This window comes from Ammodytes marinus (assembly GCF_949987685.1).
Source record: "Ammodytes marinus genome assembly, chromosome: 14".
Taxonomy (NCBI): Eukaryota; Metazoa; Chordata; class Actinopteri; order Uranoscopiformes; family Ammodytidae; genus Ammodytes; species Ammodytes marinus.
Window position 1 is genome coordinate 9,356,697 of NC_137218.1, and position 20,939 is coordinate 9,377,635.

At 40.4% G+C, this 20,939-nt stretch overlaps 1 protein-coding gene across 1 annotated transcript in view; it reads left to right on the forward strand.

The window, feature by feature from the left end:
- The window catches only part of fstl4 (follistatin-like 4), a gene marked incomplete at both ends in the record, with an annotated part of 163,849 nt that overhangs the window by 55,345 nt on the left and 87,565 nt on the right, over positions 1 to 20,939 (forward strand). The window lies entirely within an intron of this gene.

Consider the following 20,939-nt stretch of genomic DNA (forward strand, 5'->3'; position numbering starts at 1 on the left):
CGCTGTAGTTACAATTCAAGTCAGCATATTTATTTGGCACTTGGCCCTGATCAAAAATATTTAATCATTAACAGAAGATCCCTTTAAAGTTGATTTAATGTTTAATCTAACTGTGGACTTTCAATGGGGAGTTTTCATTCAGAAGGTGAACAATGTTAGAGCAGTGTATTTATGTCATACACAGGTATTTAAGGGTAATTCTAATTAAATAATTCAAAAAAACTAAATTTATGTCATAAACCAGATCTTTAGTCAGTGCTCAGGGAAACATTTGTGCATATAAATCCATATGGTGTGTCCACAAAAATGCCTAACACATAGTCTCCTCCCGTCTACAAACTGTATCGCATCAATACCTTAGCACTCACAAATCACCGCTAGATTTAATGTGGATCACCTGTTCTCAATTGCAAATCGTTAGAATCTTCACTTCTTGACTTTCACTCATTAGCACAAGTGCACGCTCAGCACCAACATTAAGCATTATCACTTCAACAAAGTGCCAAGTCGCTTGATCATGACTTCGATTTTGAAGGTGAAAGAGCCGGATGGGACTTCTACTAATTTTTACAAACGCAAAATAATTTTTTCAGCGTATATGAGAACTGTCTGGGAGTGGGTGGCATTTACTGCTGGCATTTACTGCTGGCATGTGCATGCACGCGTAAGTACAGTACACCTGTTGACTCCTCTTTAAATGTAGTTTTCCAGGTCAGACCAGTATTAAATATATCTGTATAATCCCTCCGGGTGCGAATGTTAAAATAGTAAGTAAGGCTGTGGTTATTTAGTGTGCAGGGCATCATGTCAAGGCAGTGCAAAAACACACTGGCACACACAAACATGGAAGCACTTTCAGTCATTTCACATTAGGGAGGGGAGGATTCCTGGCAGACAGCACCATGCATAGCTAATCCACATTAGGGATGTTCAGTCGGCACATTAGGCTTAAACTCCGGATGTCTGAATGCAAACCAGCAGGATATGAAAAATGTTGGAAATCATTCAGACGTCACGGGAATCGTGGTGTGTGTGTGTGTGTGTGTGTGTGTGTGTGTGTGTGTGTGTGTGTGTGTGTGTGTGTGTGTGTGTGTGTGTGTGTGTGTGTGTGTGTGTGTGTGTGTGTGTGTGTGTGTGTGTGTGTGTGTGTGTGTGTGTGTGTGTGTGTGTGTGTGTGTGTGCGTGTGTGTGCGTGTGTAATTGGGAAGTAATTATTGCACCTGACGTACAAAGGCATCTTTTTAAATTATGTCTCAGAGTGCTCTGATAGTCATTGTTCACAATTATTGTTTTTGTGTGTGTGTTTGTGTATGTGCCATCGTGACGCCTTTACCTCGTTGCCCCATGGATGGAGCTTGTGCTGCTTAACATTTGCTTTAGTTGTCAGGCATATAGGTATAAAAAACATCTGCATAAAGAAATTAGAAAATCTATCCGCCTCAATAATTGCACTGGAACATCAGAACAGTTTTGTACAGACACCTGTGTGACTCACCAAGTGTTGTATTGTTGAGATTAGATGGAATGGCATTGTGTCCTACCTTTCGAACATCGGTATTTTTTCCCCTGTATTTCTTTTATTTGTTTGTTTGTTTTGATTATATGTTGTGGATCCCATTTTTGAAAGCCTGGAGCTCATTAAAGGCTAGATGAAAAAAAAAAAAAATCTTACTCTGTAGTCTGAGAACAAGACCCTCACAGGGGAAAATTGATGTCTTTGGCGCCTGCAGTTATGCATTTTGCCACATGCAAACATCTTTGAGGCTCTTTTTCCTTCTATTTTCCCCTGTAATCTTGCTTTCGAATTTGATAAACCTAAAAGCTTTGGTGTGAAAGCCAATTCCCTTCAGCTCAGGGCTACAGTCAAAGTTGCAGTCTTGAACATTGCGAGTACTTCTGCAGACTTTTCATGGAGACAAGTATCCCTTCAAGTAGAACGCACAAGGGATGACTGGCTTTGGCAACATGAACTTTTAACAAACACCTGGTTGGACAAATGTACCACTCACAGGAAAGAGTTTTCTTTCATTTGTGTCTTGGTCGGTGGGAACAGGGTGAAGCAAATAGGTATGTAGGTATGCAAATATTCTATTAAATGCAGCTTGGAAGAGTCTGTGTCACTCAAGTGTACAATAAGTGTTTGTGGATTTGATGTATTTGACAGGCAGGAGAGGTGATTGCATACAGGGAGGGAGAGGATGACTCTGAACCTCTGCATGGGGCTCTTTGTTCTGCCCTGTCTCTGACTCTTTTATATTTGCACACAGTCTGTTTAGCTCCAATCCATATTGACTCAACCATGACTGCACAAGAGAAGAATTACATTAGAATAACAATGAAAAAAGTGAAAAAGTCTTATACAATGCCATATTCACTGGTACATAGGAAACCAAACAGAAGAAAGGGATTTTAATTTTTAGCAATTTTTCAATAAGCAGAATTCTGCACATATAAGATTACTGTGAGCAGGCTTAAGCTTTCCACTTTCTGAAGACCTAAAGAATAGGCATAAACTACAAATGGCTTAGCCTGGTTCTACCAGACCATCGTACTTCATTTCATTTGTACAGAAGGTCTGGAATCGCTCAATTGACAAACGTTAACTCACTTGAAGGCGGGTGTCTGTTGAAGTTTAAAACTATTGGATCTGCCCAGTCCCACTCTGGATCTGCCAACCAACCATGTCATGCGCCGGCTTCTGAGCCACTCCTTCTGTTCGCTGATTGGACCGGCAGAAATCTGTCCGGAGAAAACATAAGAATATACCGCGCACCCAGACTGACTACTGAAGGGAAATTAAAATTGAGCGGAAGTAGTAGGCGGGCGGTGCCAGGCTACAAATGGCTAGCCCACACAGGTGAAAGTCATCACGTCTTCTCCTGGATGGAAGTTTGATAAAGAGCTCGGAAGGTATAAAGTTATTCAACCCTAAATTGCTTGAGAAAGGGCACATTATCAATAAAGAAGAGTGATATGCCGGCTGCACTCGAACCTAATAACCCATTCAGATTGTAATTGGCAAAGTCATAAAGAAGGATTTTCCTTGAGGATGTCTATTTTATTTTTTACCAGGTGAAAAATGGTGCCTAATAATTCATGCCATACAATTATATATTTTCATTGAGAGGCAATGCCACCACTTGAATTTATTTCAGAGTAAACCAAGCATAAAAATGTGTGTATCACAGAGACCAAGTTTTTTACAGTATTAGGCTTTTGTCAAAACATTGTAAAAAACAGTATTTGAAGATTGAGGTGTTGGATAACCTGCGTTATCTTAACACTGAATGCCTACGTTTCATCACTTGTTTACCACCCATCACTGTGTAGCCTTCCATTTGGACAGCCGTCTTTTTGTGATTTTATTAAAGTAATTTTAGTTGCTAAAACTATACATTTCTGTTGATTCAGACCCTGAAACTGAGTACTGTAAATTAATCTACAATGCAAACACACACATATTGTGTCATGGCAGTGTGCAACCAGTCGACTTATTAGCAAGTCATAGACAATCAGTTAAGTCCACAGCCAAGCACTCTGCTAATTTATGAATCTAGCATCAAAAGCTGAGGCTTTTCTCTGGGTTTTCGCCCCCCTTCTGGCCCTGGCTTTGATAGTAACCCCATCCTTCTGAAATCATTTGAAAAAGTACTACCACAGCGGATTATTCGCTTTCATCTTCCTGATGAGTAGGAAGTTCCAGAAAAAAAGCATACCAAAGAGATCTACTAGGTCGGGGTAAGGCACCCAGCAGGGGGCCCTTTAATGTAACCCGCAATGCCCACTTAATTCGGGGAGTATTGTACTGCTGATACTAGGCCGTGATGCAGTTGACTTTCAGATCAGATGGGTAACGTGTTGCCATCTGCCAGACCGGAATTAGACACAAGTCTCCCGAGGGTCACAGTGAGTAATGTTTGGCTTGGGATAGGGCATTGATCCATTCATCAATCCATCCATTTTGCCTTGTCCCTCCTTGAAAAAAATATTGGTTCCGCTTCCACATCACTGTTTGTTTTTGTTTGTTGTGGTTTTTTGAATAATAAAAAATCACAGGCAATCATAAAATAGTAATTCAGTTTTTTTTAACTGGATAATACAGATTTTCATGATGTCATCTTGGACTCTTGACTACTAGAGGACATTTTTGTCAATATTCTCTGACTTTTTATCAACAAAATGATTCATTGATTAATTGTTTTGTTGATCAAATAATTTCCAGATTATAACTAAGCCCCAGTAAATTAACAAGCCAATCGGGGTCCAGGTTGAATGATGTCATCATTGTCTCCTTGAGATCTAAGAAAATGTTCCATCATCTATCCATGTTGGCCGTGTGTTTCACTGTCACTTTTCTGATTCCTCTGTATCATCCCACCTCATTTGACAGCAGCTGTGCTCATTGCATTAGCCATCAAAGCTGCCCCCCACTAGTCTTCCTCTCTCTCTCTCTCTCTCTCTCTCTCTCTCTCTGCAGCCCGTGGCAGTGTTCTGCCTCAGCCGTCCATCTTATTGCTCACTAACCCCCCGCCCCGTCCTGTGACTGAGGCCATTAATTCGGTCACACAAACACACAGCCCTCACAGGGACGATCAACTTTGCAGTGAGCTCCAGCCCGGCAGCTTGGGTTGTGATTACATAGGGCTAGATAGGGTCACAGCGAAATGCTTTTACCAACCGGGTGTGTTCGCTTGCAGGATGCTCATGATCCACTTTTTTGGTTTCATGCTCTGCTGGTTTTTGGTCTTTTTTCAAATCTGAATTTCTCCTAACTCTGATGCAAGATCTGCTATAAAGTACACTGTTTTAAATGTTGTGCAAAAAAGTGTGTGTGCTGTTATTTAAAGAAGCCAGAAAACTTAAATCAACATTGCGGTACACTTTAAACTCAACAGATAAACTGAACTTTTTTAGAAATGATAGTACATTTGCCTGATTCTGGTGCAGAGGTCTAGCTCCTGTCTTAAAGACACTACTAGAACATTCTTGAAACAAGTTGATTACACATACAACCTGACCAGTGAATCATCTTTTCACAATGAGTTGAACTCTACAGTCGCCTTTTGTTAAACCTCTTAACAGTATCTTTGGTGTATAATGAACTGATTTGGATTGGTTCACATAACATGCTTGGACTATATGATTAAAGCATGATCAGCTTGAGTTGAACAGACTCTCCAATTCCTGTAAAATGACCTTTGTTTATTTTTTAGTCCAGTTATGTGACCTAATTTAAGCGCTACATCCCAATGACATGTTGTATAGTTGCTCACAATTAAACTTAACTGTTTTAGCAGGGGTTTAAAGTTGTGTAGCTCACATAACGCAGCATTGGATCAGAAGTCGTCTTCCAACTCTCTGTTGGGTTAACAAGGACTAAATCCGGACTGGCTTTACCAGGTGTGGCACTCACACACAAACACACCCAGCTCCCCTGACAGGCCTGTATTTGTTACAGTCGGCTTATTAACGAGCACACCAACTATCCCCATCTTTCTTTCCAATCCCCTCCCATTCCCAACACCTTCCCAACAATAACATGGTCTTAACTCATTAAGTCCATTTCCTCCCCGTAGAGTCATTACGGCAGAAGTATTAGCTGTATAAAATGGATGCCCTGTCCCAGATAGAGATGTCCCCTGGTCCGGCTCTGGTCCCCTGCCTCATAAGCATCAGTATCCCCCTATGGAAATGCAAAGCTCTCTTCGGCCACATATGTCCTCCCCTACTGTTGTGGTTGTGTGGAATCTTCAAGGATACTGCACCAAAAGAACCCAACTCACAATAAGATAGATCAAGATAGTGTGCAGAATATTGGCCAACGAATATGCAAGGTTCACAGTAGGAAGTATAGAGATCGAATCAAATGTGCAGAGATAATGGGGATCAGAGTCAGACACAGTGGGGGTTGTGGGCCTTGTTGATGAGGGGAAGAAATATATAGTTCTTGCACACACAACAGCACCAATATTTGTTGGGCTATAGGGACATCTCTTCACTCAATCAATACTGGAGGGACACACTTTATTCAAGCTCAGAGAGTAATACTTAGTCTAATAGTAAATTTACACAAGATTTTTAAGTGTGTCTGGCATTGTTGGTCCTATAGTCGTACCCTGGTGTGCAAGAGTCCGTGTGAGAGAGAGAGAGAGAGTAGTTTAATGACCTTATATAGTGTCACTTTTTCAGACGGATGTCTTTTTTGGATTTAGAATAGAGACGCCTGAACATTTTTATGATAACCAATAATTGTATGAAAAGCTTACAAACAAAAAGCAACAATCTTCTTTCCACTGATTAATTAATCTTCACAGTAAAAACATATTGTCACCGATGAATACAAGTATAATTTTGTCTGGTTCCCCTCAGGCTTTCACACAAAAAAAGGATGAACCGAAATGACTACTGAAGACATCAGAATCAAATCTTTCTCGCCGCAATCCTTTATCCTTTGGTCAGCAAACAAAGTCAATTAACTGATTACTCTTGTAGACTAGCAAACTAATGTATTAGTGTATAGTCTTCTCTGATCAATACAGCCAATTCTCTGAGTTTCTATAGTTACAGAGCACTTGAAGATGACTTTAAAACGCCCTGTCTTTTTAAAGACCTTTTCACATTTTATGAGCTGCATCTTTTATGATTCATATAATTGAAACTGCAGAAGCTTTAAGTTTTTTTTCTCAATCCTCATTCTCATCCCAGAAGCTTTCTTCTCTTACTGCACAGCCCGCTTTTTGTTCTATTATTCTTCACCTCTAACACCCACTGCCTACTCATCCTTTTTTTGGTCCATGCACACACACACACGCACGTACGCACGCAGACACACACAGACATACACACACACACACACACAACAAACACGCCAACACAAACAGCCAATTGCACATAGAGACATACTCGCAGAGCAATGAATGCACACATCTGTCTTGACAAAAACAAAATAATCTCTTTTGAAAGGGAATGTTTATTCATGCCTATGAGATTTTGACATGCTTGACACAACAATGGCATTGCCTGTCACTTTGCCACTCCAGTTGTGAGCTGTACGCTGCAGAACCTCAATGGACCCCTAGGATCAACTGCATAGCTTTGGCTGTTGATTCATGTTGAAATTGAAAAAGTTAGACATGAGTGAATGTATTGAAATGACCCTATTATTTAAAAAGATGTTTCATTATTTCTCTCTGTATTTCTCAAACAAACAAACACTCACCAACACAGGCCCTCTTTGTTTCCGTAGCAGTAATTAACAGATCCCTTATGTTTATTTTGTTTGGGGGAAGCCATTTTGGCATTCTGTCTTGTCTCTTGTTGAATTAACAGGTGGCACTGCAACATTTTAGAAGCACTTCGTCTACATGGTCTGCTTTTATTACCATTCATAAAGCTACTTTATTAATGCTGCTGGCAAACACATCTGAACAACTGAGTGATTAGAAAGTAACAAATGAGTAAAGTTGGCCCACTCCCTTTATTTCACAATTCTTTCATCAGTTTAAGCGTTTCTCCGTGTCCTGAATAGCTGTATATAAATCTTATCAATTAGTATTAATAGGCAAATAAAATGGAAATACATATGTCTGCCAGTGCATCTGGACACAACTTTACTTATCAGATGTTTTATTATTTTTAAATGTTTTCAAAGTTGGGATCCAAGTACTAAAACATTTTATAATTATCCTCTTTCTGTGCAATAGCATTTGGACAGCGATCAAGTAATGCATTTGCTGTTTTCCAGACAACTCTTGGTCAGTAGTTAACTGTGTTTTATACAAGATGGAAACGCATTGCAGATCTATTTCTTTCCCCATTTTCACTCCCCCCTTATAGAGCACTTTCCTTTCGCAATATCTTTTGCCCTCATGCTTCCCTCACTGTGCGCCCGATATGGTGCAGACGGGGATTTGAGTGACTCTGTCAAGCTTCTCTCTACATTCCCCGCTCTGTGTTAAATTGCTTCAGAGCTTAAGTAGAATGTGAGCCTGAAAAAAAATATATATACAAGCATCACCTCCAAGGCAAAGTGACCCTGGGTATGAAAACACATCTGCATTCGACAGGGACAAACTTTCTCTCTCACACACTCACTTACACTCTCTCTCTCACACACTCACTTACACTCTCTCTCTCACACACACACTTACACTCTCTCTCACACACACACACACACACACACACACACGGCTCAGAGTCTAAACAGTCAGTGGCTGTCTTCACTACTAATCCTATGCGGCGTCTTTAGAGATTTTTTCTTTCACATTAAAGTATGTGAAGGTGATGCACCTTTTCATTTCAACAATAGTTTTTCGGCATTGTGTTATGCAGTATTTCCTTTCCAACTGGTGCATAGACAAACCTATTCATAAGACAACTTGGATTTTGACATTGGTGCACTGCGGTATGAACATAATACATGTACACAGTGAGAGTGGAAACAGGAATGACACAAATCACATGGGCTGAGTAAAACATTGGGCAAGGTTGGGAACTACACATGGGGTCCCAACTAAGAAAGCTCAGTCTAACTATATATATATTGCCGTACAATGATGCTCCTATTCTAATTTAAATACAGTAACATCTGAAGTAAGTAATAAAATGGGGTTCAGATTGTTTTTATCGCATTCAAAGTATGTTCATAATGAAAAATTTCACAAAAAGAAAAAAAAACTATTTGAATGTAATTGACAAGTAAACACAACAGATCCAAAGTAGACTGCCAAAATAACTTCTATTCTCGTTTGATTTTTTTTTTACAGAACCACTGGATGCAAAGATTAATTTTGTACTCTTGTGCTTTTTAAACTTAAACACTTTTGTATGTTTAGTAACTTCACATTCATTCACCATTTTTAAGTGCACATAACAACACACACTGTATATACAGAGGCAGGCAGTTTCAGTACATACTTTGCCCTTGCCCAAGGTCAGGGGAGAACTATTTGTGTGGGATGTGCCTGCACATGACAACCGGACTAGCAACGACCCCGCACCCTCCCTTCACCTCTCTTATGAGCAGGGTAGTGTAAAACAGGAAATGTATCTTATGAAGACCAGCAAGAAGACGTCATCGGCCAGCCTCTAACACATAGTCAGCCAATCAGAAATCCATATAACACTTTGTCCCACCATTTTATCTTCAGTCTTACTGAGGACGCTTTTTGAGAACCAGTAAGCTCCATGTAGGCCTACATGTTTCCGCTCACTCAATTTAGATAATAAACCTTTAAGCTTTGAAATAAATCTTCTATTTGTTTTTCCTTCTTCAACTCTGGTTAAAAGAACATGAAATATTTTCCTAACAAGAGCCATATGAAAATGATTATAACACAAAGCATTAAACAAATCAAAACTATCCCAAAGATTAGACTTTCAACTATAGTTATCCACTTACTAATCATTTCTTAATAATACAGATCGGAAATCAGAGTTTGCACATTTTATTGCAAAGCGTGTGTTATTTGCTCTCATGCCTTCGTAGGTTATCACAGTGGGGAGTCAAGTTAAATGGTGCACTGCTGGGCTCACACAGTCACTTTTCTCCCTCTGTTTCCCCCTGCCTCTCATTCTCCCCTTAATGGTAAAGCTGTACGGTCCCTCCTCTGTCCTGTGTAATGTGAGCTGTCAGATTCTATATTTCCACTCTGCTAGCTGAACGGTTTGACCAGAGGGCAGAGAAACCAGCACAGATTGACAACTAGCCCGGCTCAATGTGCTGTAGCAGCTGATTTGCCAACTCCAGCTGCCTGAATGATCACTACAGTGGGCTGCCCAGCTGCTCACATAGCCTTTTATTTGACCAAGGCAGTTGAGCTACCTACACCCAACACTATGTTCACCAAAGAATGAAGTTAAAAAATGTGGGCACCAAATCTTTGTATTTGACAAAGGTCCGTGACCTGATGCAAATGGTTGATTTAATAGAACATGACGCCTGAGAGCAATATTAGAGGCCATCTGTAATGAGTCAGTCTTTATGTGGCTTTCTGCTGTGCCCAATAAACGGCAGTTATGAATTGCTGACACGTCACTTGTGTATATGAGCAACAGAGCTGAGTTTTACAGCTATGGTAAAAAAAATATATACATATTTTTAAGAAAAGCAGAATGACTTTACATGAAGACATTACGGTCATTTCATACCATCTTTAACTAAACTATATAAACAGGCTGACACTGTGCCCTTGATGCTCAATATTAGCCAGCGCAGCATGTCAGTCACTGACTATAGAGAATGCTGTAATTCTAAGACCCAAAGGGAGTGACAACCCCAAAATCTGCCTCGGGGAAGTTATCAGTCCGTGTTATTGTTTTCAAGCTCATCCCACATGGTTTCCACAGAGAGCAGGAGCAGTATGGATGAATGCTGCTGACCTTTTTGTTTCAGCGCCTAAGTTACAGGTGTCACTGACGCTAGCAGGGACCAATGGCTTCCTCTTGAGATGACAATCCATCTGGTCACGGTCCCTCCGCTGTTCCTATGCCTGCTGGCGTGATACACAACAATGCTGGCAATTCAGTAAACTGCAATGTATCATTCACTCTCTAATTAGATTGAGTGTTTGTACCTGAGGGCTGCGTTTTATTGTCTAAGGCTGTTAAATACAGTATTTCATTGGTGCTTTTATATTTCTAGTGTCTTGCAGTGATGGAAAAATAAAAACAACACTCGCTCTTTCTGGCCGTACAGTGTGAATATTGTACATTCTTTATGCAACATTATATATTCCGTGTTGCTGGGATGCCAGTGTGATCCCTGGCCTCGCTCGTTACAATGCTATACATTGCATTATTCAAGTGTGCTGGATCGCAATCTGAGATCCATTCAGTGATGGATACTAGTGGATTTCATATGAATTACTCACTGCACTTCAAGTGAATTACTTACAGCCGGGTGGAAGGTGAGGGATGTTTATAAGTCATGATACTAATGCTGCATTGTGTTTGCTTGGCTGCTTACCCATCTGCGATCATTTGATCCATTTTAAGCATTTGTCTGTCCGAGTGATGAGAGGCTTTGTTTCTCACTAATCGCTTACTTTATTGAACATTTGTACGCTCAAGTGGTCAAACCCGTGACCCCACTGTGACAAATGACTAAACACTAAATGAATTCTGCTGTTCCACACAACTCACCGAAAAACAATCTGTTTGCAGCAGACCCTTAGTCAGTGACATAAAACAAGTGTGTGTGTGTGTGTGTGTGTGTGTGTGTGTGTGTGTGTGTGTGTGTGTGTGTGTGTGTGCGCGTGCAGGCATGCGTTTAATTAATAGCTAAACTGCTTATTGGCATCATTAACATATATTGAAAACGTGGCCTACTTCTAGTGCAAGAAGTCGTTCAGTCCCTGGTAATAATGAAGAATGCTGGTATTCACAAACCATGTCAAGGAAAATTACTTTTAATTTTGGAATATGTAGTAGACTAAATCTGAAATACACACTTTATAATTAAATCACATTAAAAGGTATATCTCTCTGTGTCTCAGGGATGATCTCTAAGTGGAGAAACTCTATGCTAAGATCCTTGTTTTTGATTTAAAAAAATTCAGAATAAAGAAAAAATAAAATAAAAACGCTATAAATGTCATTAAAATCAACAAAGACAGGGCCTCTCCTCCAGGAAAGACTGACATTCAGTACGTGCCACATCCTATGTGACAGGACTGGCAGTAGAATTACATTATAAAAATAAACAGAATCACAATATTGATAAATAAAAACTCATAGTGCAACAACTGATTTTAGGTTTCAAAGATGTCTGGCAAAATGTGACTGGTATGCACTTAGCAACGCACTTATCTTTTCTATTATGATAAAAGTTATAATTATAGAAATTGGTCACTGTTCTGTCTGGCATACACTTAGATAAGAACCACACAGAACGTTGAGCACTGCATTTAAAAATGTCATCCAATCCACTTTTTTTCCACTGCTTGTTTTTACTTCAGACAACAATGACATCTCCCCTGACAGATGATAACAACGGCAACTCTACATGAACACTTCAACATGTCCTAATGGTCCTGTCATCCAGTTGGATTAAGTCATATCTGCTTTGGCTTGAGCCGATGTTTGCTATACGTTATCAGTGCGGGGACGCAGGGTGTTATTCCTCTCTGTGTCTTTCTTGCGTTCCGTGTGTAAGCGCTGGGTTCACAGGCAGAGAGGATGATAATTGAAATCCTGAGTGGCAGGTCACTTTCATAGTAAACAAACACTGCATATACTTTAGCTTCGGTAATTGCTTTTGGAGAGCGGCTACGACAGTATATCCTGTAAAAAAAAAAGATGCAAATACAAAAATAAAATGCAAAAGCGCTTGCACACGCACAAAACACACATGGACAAAAAAATAAAATCCCAAACGCAGCTCTTTCCCGCAGGGTCATTTGCTATGGAACGCTGCACTAGTGGTTGGCCTGGGAGCTTCAATGACAGGGCAAATATACTTTCCTCCCCTGACTGACTGACTGACACACACACACAATCACACACACTGAAACCACACTCACACACACACACACACTGGAGTGTATACGCCCCTGAGCTCGCAGTGACTTCCATCTCTGCCTTCTTTTCTAGCACAAACGGAGCAATGGAGCAACCATCCCTGCAGCTACACTTGTGTCTCTCTCTCAGCCTCTCTTCACTCATGTCTCCCCAGAGCCCCAACCTAGCTCTCCGAGCCCTCCACTCATTCCTCTCCTTTTTCCCCTCTGCTCTTTTCTTTTATTCCAACTCTGGTCCCCCTCTCTCCCACTCCCTCCTTCTGTCCTCACTAGTTATTCACTCATCCACTTCACTCCCCACACCCTTAAGGCCCCATCCAGCATGTCCATGTTCAACTTTTTTGGTGTGTCTTCTTCTCTCCTCCTCTTTAATTATAGCCTCCCGATCTCAATACGTAGTCCCTTAGTTTCTGTTTTATTAGGCAGAGCTGTACCTTGCTTGCCGGTCTCTTGGATAACAAGTTAGCTAACAGTCCGACTTAAATGGTATAGTAGGAACTATGGGCAAATGGCAACACCTTGAAACTTAATCAGGTGCAGTCTTACATTATTAATATAAAAAAAATATATATCGTTGCACCCTTTGAGATTCTTTCTGCGTTCAGAGCACCTCTGTCTCCGAGAGATGTTTGTATTTCTCAAAAAAATTTAATCTGCCTCGAGAAATATTTCTGCATTTGATTTTCCGTTTCCAGTTTTGCATCCACTCTCTTCCATAGGCCTCAACCTTTTTTCTCTTAACTGAGGTAGTTATTTTACTTCCCCTTTTTTTTCTTTTTTTTTCTGATACCCGGAAGGCGAACCCTGCATAGTCCTTCATATCCCCTGCGTTCCAACCCAACTCATTATGACAGTCCCTCTGTTACATCCCAATGCGTCCTCTAGTCAACCCACAGTGAACCTGCCTAACACAAAGAGACACTCTCCGTCTCCAGAGCTTTGTAACAGTGATTCAGGCCACTGCTTTGCCTCCCCAAATGGTTCACAGCTGCAGATAATTGACATTAACCTCAAAAATACATCTTTGAAAAGTAATTTTACAAAGTTATTATACTCGATGTGAATATGCCTGTGTGCCTGCATAATGGTGTCTAAAACTCAAAAGCATCAAACACTTTGAATAGTAGAATTATTTTGTATTCAGTGGTTTTCTGGAAAGGTTACTAAACCTCTGGGGGGTTGATTGTTCCTTTTGGTGATTTAACTTTGAGTGTACCAGTGCCTCAGCTATTGCACATGGCAGGTTCACAGTCTTTATTTTTCAGTGTGCCAATTTTGGTTTTAAAAGTATGATTGCTCAGATAGGCATGTCAATGAATAACGTAGCTAGCTCGCAAGAGAGGGGCAGATAGCTTCCACCAACCCCAAAAAATGCACACCAAATTTGGATTGGATCTGTGGTTTTGAAATGTTGCATATATCCTACTGTTGTTTCTGTTTCCTATGTTAATATGTGAAAAGTTAAACCATAGTATTTAAATTAAAGCTGTATTGTGCATTTTCTAGAGTTCCATAGAGTGTATAAGGGGAGCTACTGACTGAGTAATTGAGCATATTGTGTATACAAACAGGTGCTTGCCACTGTGGCATGGATAGACGCTTCAGGAGCACTCAACTAATTGAAGTCCATTGTCAATAACAGGCTGGGATTCATCCCTTAGATCTTCTCTGATTTAATTTAGCAACACACACAAGGATCAACAGTGTTAATTAGAGATTCACAGGAATGTAGGGGCATCAGAAAAATGAATGCGAGCATCTGGTGTGATTCATTTATCAGGCGGACTCCATCCGCTCTAACTCACGTCCTGGTACGAGGTCTAAATGAGCTATTCATATCTCATTAACAGGTAATATATTTCATGGCTCTCTTGAGAGATTACACACATGATGGTCATGACTAGACATTAGCAGGTACCAAGAAAAATGAGGTGTGGATGTTCCCTGTCCTAAAGCTAATTACATGCTTGCACTGACCTTGCACGGAATGGGTTAACCTTAAAGCCACTACGAGTAACATGGCACGTTGGCGTCCCCTTTGGACAAAAGCGGTAGTATTTTTACGACGCCTGCTGTCGCAAAGCTGTTTTCTAGCTCGTGCCAGGCGTGCGAGTGTGAACTGAGAAGGGCGCAATATAGTCTATGTCTGTGTGTTGAAAGTGTGAGGACTCTTTTCGGCTCCGTGAGAGTGGTTTTGACACTGCATCAACTAATGCCAGTCAGTGCTACACACACCTGATTGCAATGAGTTGATGCAGCAGTGTCACCTAACTACTCTCTCTCACGGAGCTGAAAGATTACGTGTCCTCACAGAAAGCGAATGAACGAGAGACGGCAGTTAGTATGGATCACGATGCGGTAATGTGTTTGTGTTGTTGATGTAAATAATGACTATTTCAGATAATGGTTCTGATGATGGTGAAGCAAAGCAAACTTTGTGTTAGTACCAACCGCTCATTAATTTAGGAGTAAACACTGCAGTCTAGTTTCGCTCTTGTGAAATTGTATACACGTTGCTTGGCAACGTCCTCGTCCCGCCCGTAGCCTATATCACTCTCCCTTTTAGCTTTTCTTCATTGCATTCTCTTTTTTTTCTTTGATGGTTCAGCCCCGTTATCAGTCAAACAAGGCTCCCGTTCCCCTTCCCTCACCTGGAGGGATAGGCTTCTCAAATCGCGTTTCTGCGCCACACTGAAATCTGCGACCAATACGGATATGTGACCATAGAGCCTGCACGAGCGAACCGAAAATCGGACTGGGTGTGCGACCAGACCAAAAGCAGTAATAAAAACTATTTAAAAACGTATTTCTTTGCACTGATGGTCTCGTTTGCTGTTAAAGGTAATTTATGATTATCAGAGGAAACATGAGGCTGTTTAAAAGATATTTAAATGTTACTCGTAGCCGCTTTAACATACTGTTTGTGCACACATGGGAACCCACAGCACAGCATAAACACACACATCTACACATCACTGCTTCCACACAAATGTTCGTAATGCGATTACCTCGCCGGACATTAATAGACCCAGTTAATCTAACAGCGAGAGCGGCGCACCGTTTCATATATTTGTGTTTAATTCCAATTAAACCCGGGCTGTGGACAAACTCATTTTCTGAACCAATTACTCTGGAAGGAGATAAAATACAGAAGCAAACATTGAACAACCTTTTTCCTTTATGAAATCTAACCGAGATATACAAAATCCTGGTAAGCCTATCCCCGTGTGTGTGTTGGTAGTGCAGCTCTGCCTGACAGCGTCCAGTCAGTATAAGGATAAACAACTAATAAAAGTAAAGCCAAGCACTCTCCAGGTTCCATATCTGTAACTAGCCAATGTGATACACTGTGGGACAGCACTTGGCTCATTAGATAAAGTTAATCTTGTATAACTCATACCTCAAAGCAGTAGATTCCTATGTTGTTCCTATGCAACTTCTGTTGTCATAATTCAACTTATGTGCTCTCTTGGGTTTTTGTATGATTCCACTATAGTCCATATGCACATGTTAGTATGGTTTGTAATATGAAATATTAGCATATTAAAAATAATAACAAGTTAATGAGTTGAACAAACTATACAGTACATACGCAGTTTGAAAGAAGAATAAGACGAGTAAACTGAAAACTATACACGTTTCAAAATCCTCCCCTGATCTTTTTCCAAATGATCTTTTAAATTATTGAAATTATGGTATTTTGACAAACCAAATTAAAATATCTCTTGAGTGTTCAAACAGAAATTTCCTGAGATAGACATTTCCCTGCAGATTTTCTTCACAAATGAAATCCTTGAAGCCTCCGTAAAAATGCAATCTCCTCCTAACCCATCAAAAGCCCCTGTGGAGGGCCTGTAGAGCCCCTTTGGCTCCACATCTTTGATTGGCTAAGCCAAGTCAAGCATCCTAAAGCCCCGCCTCTGACTGCCGTTAGACCCCCTTCCGGAGAGGCCTTGCCTCAGGGTGTGGCTCCCCCGCTGGTGTGAACTGTAGATCAGTTTGGCTGGAAGAACCAGGTCCCTCACCTCATGAGATAAAAGTGGATAGTAATGAGAACCTGAGTTCAGCTCACTGACAGCTCTGTGACAACCATTTAACAAGGAATGCAAAACAATGCATTTTTTCCGTAGCAGAAAAAATGACTCCATACCCACAAATACCGTTACCTGTTATTATAACACAATGTGATAATAATTATGAGTTATTGCAAATAAAGCATGCAGCCTTATGTTGCTTTTCCATTGTTGTTCCTTTTCTATATACATACTTTGTATATACTAAGACAGCAAACGTTTCCCTTTTTAATGGGCAAGTGATGGCGCGAGTGAGAGCATTGACTGGAGCATTGACTGGGTCTTCGTATTGAGAAAGGGTTAAGTCAGAATAGAGTATAGTGTGTGGTATTGAACAAGACTCTTACAGGTATTGCACTATGGACTGCCATAGGAACTGAGCCTGAAGGCGTGCTTTACTAGTTGATATAAGTTCTGTCAATCACTACTGGCCGTGAGCTCTAGGTAGTACCTAAAGGATGGGATTGTGGATACAAGCTGCCAAATGAGTTTCCCTCACTGCATGTCAGGGCTCACCCTCAGGGCTATATAACTTCAGTTCACTGCAGTGAAAGCAGCCAATTGAGGTGGTGCAGTTCTTTGATCAGGGTGCATTCTACATGGCGTACTTACATATCCTATATGGTCTTGAAATACATCAGATTCCCCTAGAAAGAGCTGGAAGATATGGTTGAGAAGAAGACAAAACTGCATAGTACTTCACTGCCCATTAACCTTAAGTCAGAGGGGTCATGACAGTAATTGTGTAGAATTAATATTTCTGTTTTATGTAGACACAGAGTTTAAAAGCAATGGTAAAATGGTTCCCTGCTGGGAAGATACTGTATCTAACAGCTAACATGCTCCTTTGCCACTCGTTTGTTACCATGGAAACAGATGCAATAAAAGGAAAGAATACTTTTAATTTTCCTTGAAGCACTTTACAAATAAGTTATCTGTTCATGAAAATTGCATCAATTACATCCATGTTCACTTAAGTACTTCAGTGTTCTCCTCTACTATTGTTTTGGGGGGCCAACAAGTAGGCTTAAATTATAAATAAGTGACGTCGACTTCAACTGCCTGAAAAGCATGCGGAAATATCAGCGTTTACTGAATGCAAAACATTTTTTATAAGAAAAAACACTTTCAAAAAGATTGTTGCAAATTACCTTTTCATTTGCAAAAATAGACATCTCTCCAAAAAAAAGCTTGTTAATATCGCATATTTTCTTATAGTCACCATCATGACATCATGAAAGGACGCTATACTTAACCTTGAATATGAGAACAGTTTTTACCTGTTCTAAAGGTATAGTATACTGTATTTCACGATGTAAATACTAGTCGGTCATTTCCAGTTCTAGGATACTCTGATGTGCAGTATATAACCTTCTAATAATGTTGTGGAATAATATATATTTACATTTTTCCAATGTTCTTGCTGAACGTCTACGGAGACTTCCTTACATTACTTTATTTCTCCATTACCCTCCCTTAAGCCTCAATTAGTGCAAAAGGGCAAGCTTGTCATTACGTAAGGAATGTTAATTTCCCCCTTGAAATGGCAAATTATTGTATGAAACATTGCATTTAAAATGCTGATTTATCAAGGCCACTGGAGGAAGAGGAAGACGGGAGCAGAGTAAGTGTGCTGCAAATTTAAGACTTGTCAAAAAGCTCCAACCCATTGCTGCGCCGTACATCAAATAGATTTCATTCAAGCTCTGCAACGTAGGACATTTCTAGAGGTACTTGAAATTAAGAATAGAAAAAAAAAGTCTGGTGGGTGAAAGAGAAATTGAGCATTTATCACAGATGCACTTTGCAGTTCTTAGTTTTTTGTCAACGTCCTGGGTTGACTTTGGGCCAAGACTTTTTCAAATATGGCATCAGCATTCTCTTGTTCAATACATCTCTACAGGAGTCCTGAGATTTGGGGTTTATCTGTTCATTCAGCCTATTTGCAGCCTGCCATACAAGACCCCTGTGTAGGGTTTACAATGAGTGCCAAATAAATAAACAGAAATCTTAGATACCACCCATTACTTTCTATAATCCTTAATTTTCTAAAATCTTTATCTATCGGAAAACTTTTTAAAGATTGAGTCCATTTCAGAGAAGATACAAAGAAAAAATAGGAACAACAACAACAACACACTCAACATTTAAAATTTGAGGCTATTGACAACAAAATGTCTCTCAAAATGTTAGTGCCCTGAGGTTACTGCCTCATAAAAAGAACAACGTCTTTCCATTAGCCTTTCCGGGCTAATGTCTCACTGTCCCCTATCTGACTGAGGTAGTCTCATAAAAGAGAGGGGTATGACCTACTGCACAAAACCCCAGAGCACCACATGTGGACTCAGGCAAGACACAAGCAAACATATGAAAGAATGGTGACCTGAGGTTTCATAGCATGGAGGGACACTCTTTGAAGACCAATGTCCAGACTGAATGTGAAGTTCCTGGAAGATACTTATCTTCTCTATGACTTTCTCATGAGGTCCTTTCCTGGTCGGCCTTTTTTGAAACTCCTTTGGCAGTATTTATCTCCCTGAGTTTACTCATATTTTCAGTTTTTCTTTCCTTAAACCTGACCATCCCTTGATTCTTTATGTATGTGTCTGTTAAGAAGGCTTTTGATGCCTGCCTTTCTCATTCTGTACTCCCAGACCATCATCATTAAAACATTGTGAAAAATGTAGGTTTCTGTTGCAAAATAAACGGCCCTGTCTTTAGTCTTCAGCTCTACAAACCTCTGTAAGGGAGTTGTACTATAGGTTAACAAGAGTCCAATGAGACAGCCCCGGTCATGAAAACACTTCCCTTGACATTCCTTTGATCTTGCATTTCTAGTCTTTTTTCATTTATTGAAAAAATAAAGTGTCTTCTTCACTTCACTACATCTTTTTTTCCTCTCCTTTGGCTCTAAATTGGTTTTGGAAAAGGGAAATATGAAATACTTGATCGTGCATCAGGAGCTCTTAATGGATGTATATGCATGACAGGGTCTGTCAGTGGGTCCATCAGCTCTCCAACCACCACTTTGAGCTACTGGACGGATTGCCATTATTCTGGTTGATATTTTCATCATCCAAGAAGAGTTGTAGGTCTATTCATTATTAATATTATTCATGTATAGTGTTGTTTATTGTAGAACGGAATGCTATACAGGCTGAAAAGTGTAAGACTGAAGCTAAATGTCACATATTTTGTCACATCAAATTTAAGAAAATCCCCTTACTCAAATATGAAAGTTCTGTTTTGACACACATACACACAACAGAGCTTAAAGCATACTTAAGGACGTGTGACATGCATGTCCCTTGTATGCAACTAGAATTAACCCCAAAAAGGATGAATGAAGTCCAACCATTTGGATAATCCAATTCATACTCAAAATACTGTCATACTCAATTTTGAATTCTAAATAAAAGATTTTCACACTGATTAGAAATATAGCTTTTTCATCACACATATCCTATACCTCAAATCAGCCATGCTGCTTTAGGCACGGGAAGTTTCTCATGTCATTTTCCACAAGACAAACGTTTTAAAGAAACCAGGAAGCACGGCTGCTAACCGCAAAAAGCTCATATATGGCTGATCTTACTGTGCGTAATGTTGATTGTCCATCCAGTGTGGAAAAGAAAAGTTCCCTATTCGTTCTGTTGTGCATTATTTCAATTGAATGCAGCCGAACAGTGTATATAATATTGTGTTAGCCATGTCCTATACTGTGCAGCCTCTGTGCGGCCTCTGTGTGTGTGTGTGTGTGTGTGTGTGTGTGTGTGTGTGTGTGTGTGTGTGTGTGTGTGTGTGTGTGTGTGTGTGTGTGTGTGTGTGTGTGTGTGTGTGTGTGTGTGTGTGTGTGTGTGTGTGTGTGTGTGTGTGTGTGTGTGTGTGTGTGTGTGTGTGTGTGTGTGTGTGTGTGTGTGTGTGTGTGTGTGTGTTTGTGTGTGTGTGTGTGCGGGCGCGTGCATGCGTGTACTCTCTGGTCCACTCCACATGTGCAGTAGGCAGGGCAGCACTGTGAGCTCATTACAGCAGCTGATGAATAGATTTCCGCATGGTTAGAAGAGGAGTCGGTGGTGGTGTGTCCGCCTGAGGATGTTCCTTCCCAAAGAGCAGGTGGGACTCCAGGACACAGCCTCTCTGTTCTGAACACTTCCCCTGGTGGCTGCTGATCGCCTCCAACTAGGCAAACACTGTTCATCATGATACACCTGCTGGCAAGCTGATAGAGCACTGCAACAATATTTGGAAAGCATTATTCTGGTTAGTTTGTGCTTTGTGTGAGTGTGTGTGCAAAAGAGAGATAGAGAGAGTGCTTGTTTGTGTGCGCCTGTTTTCCAAAGGGCTGCTC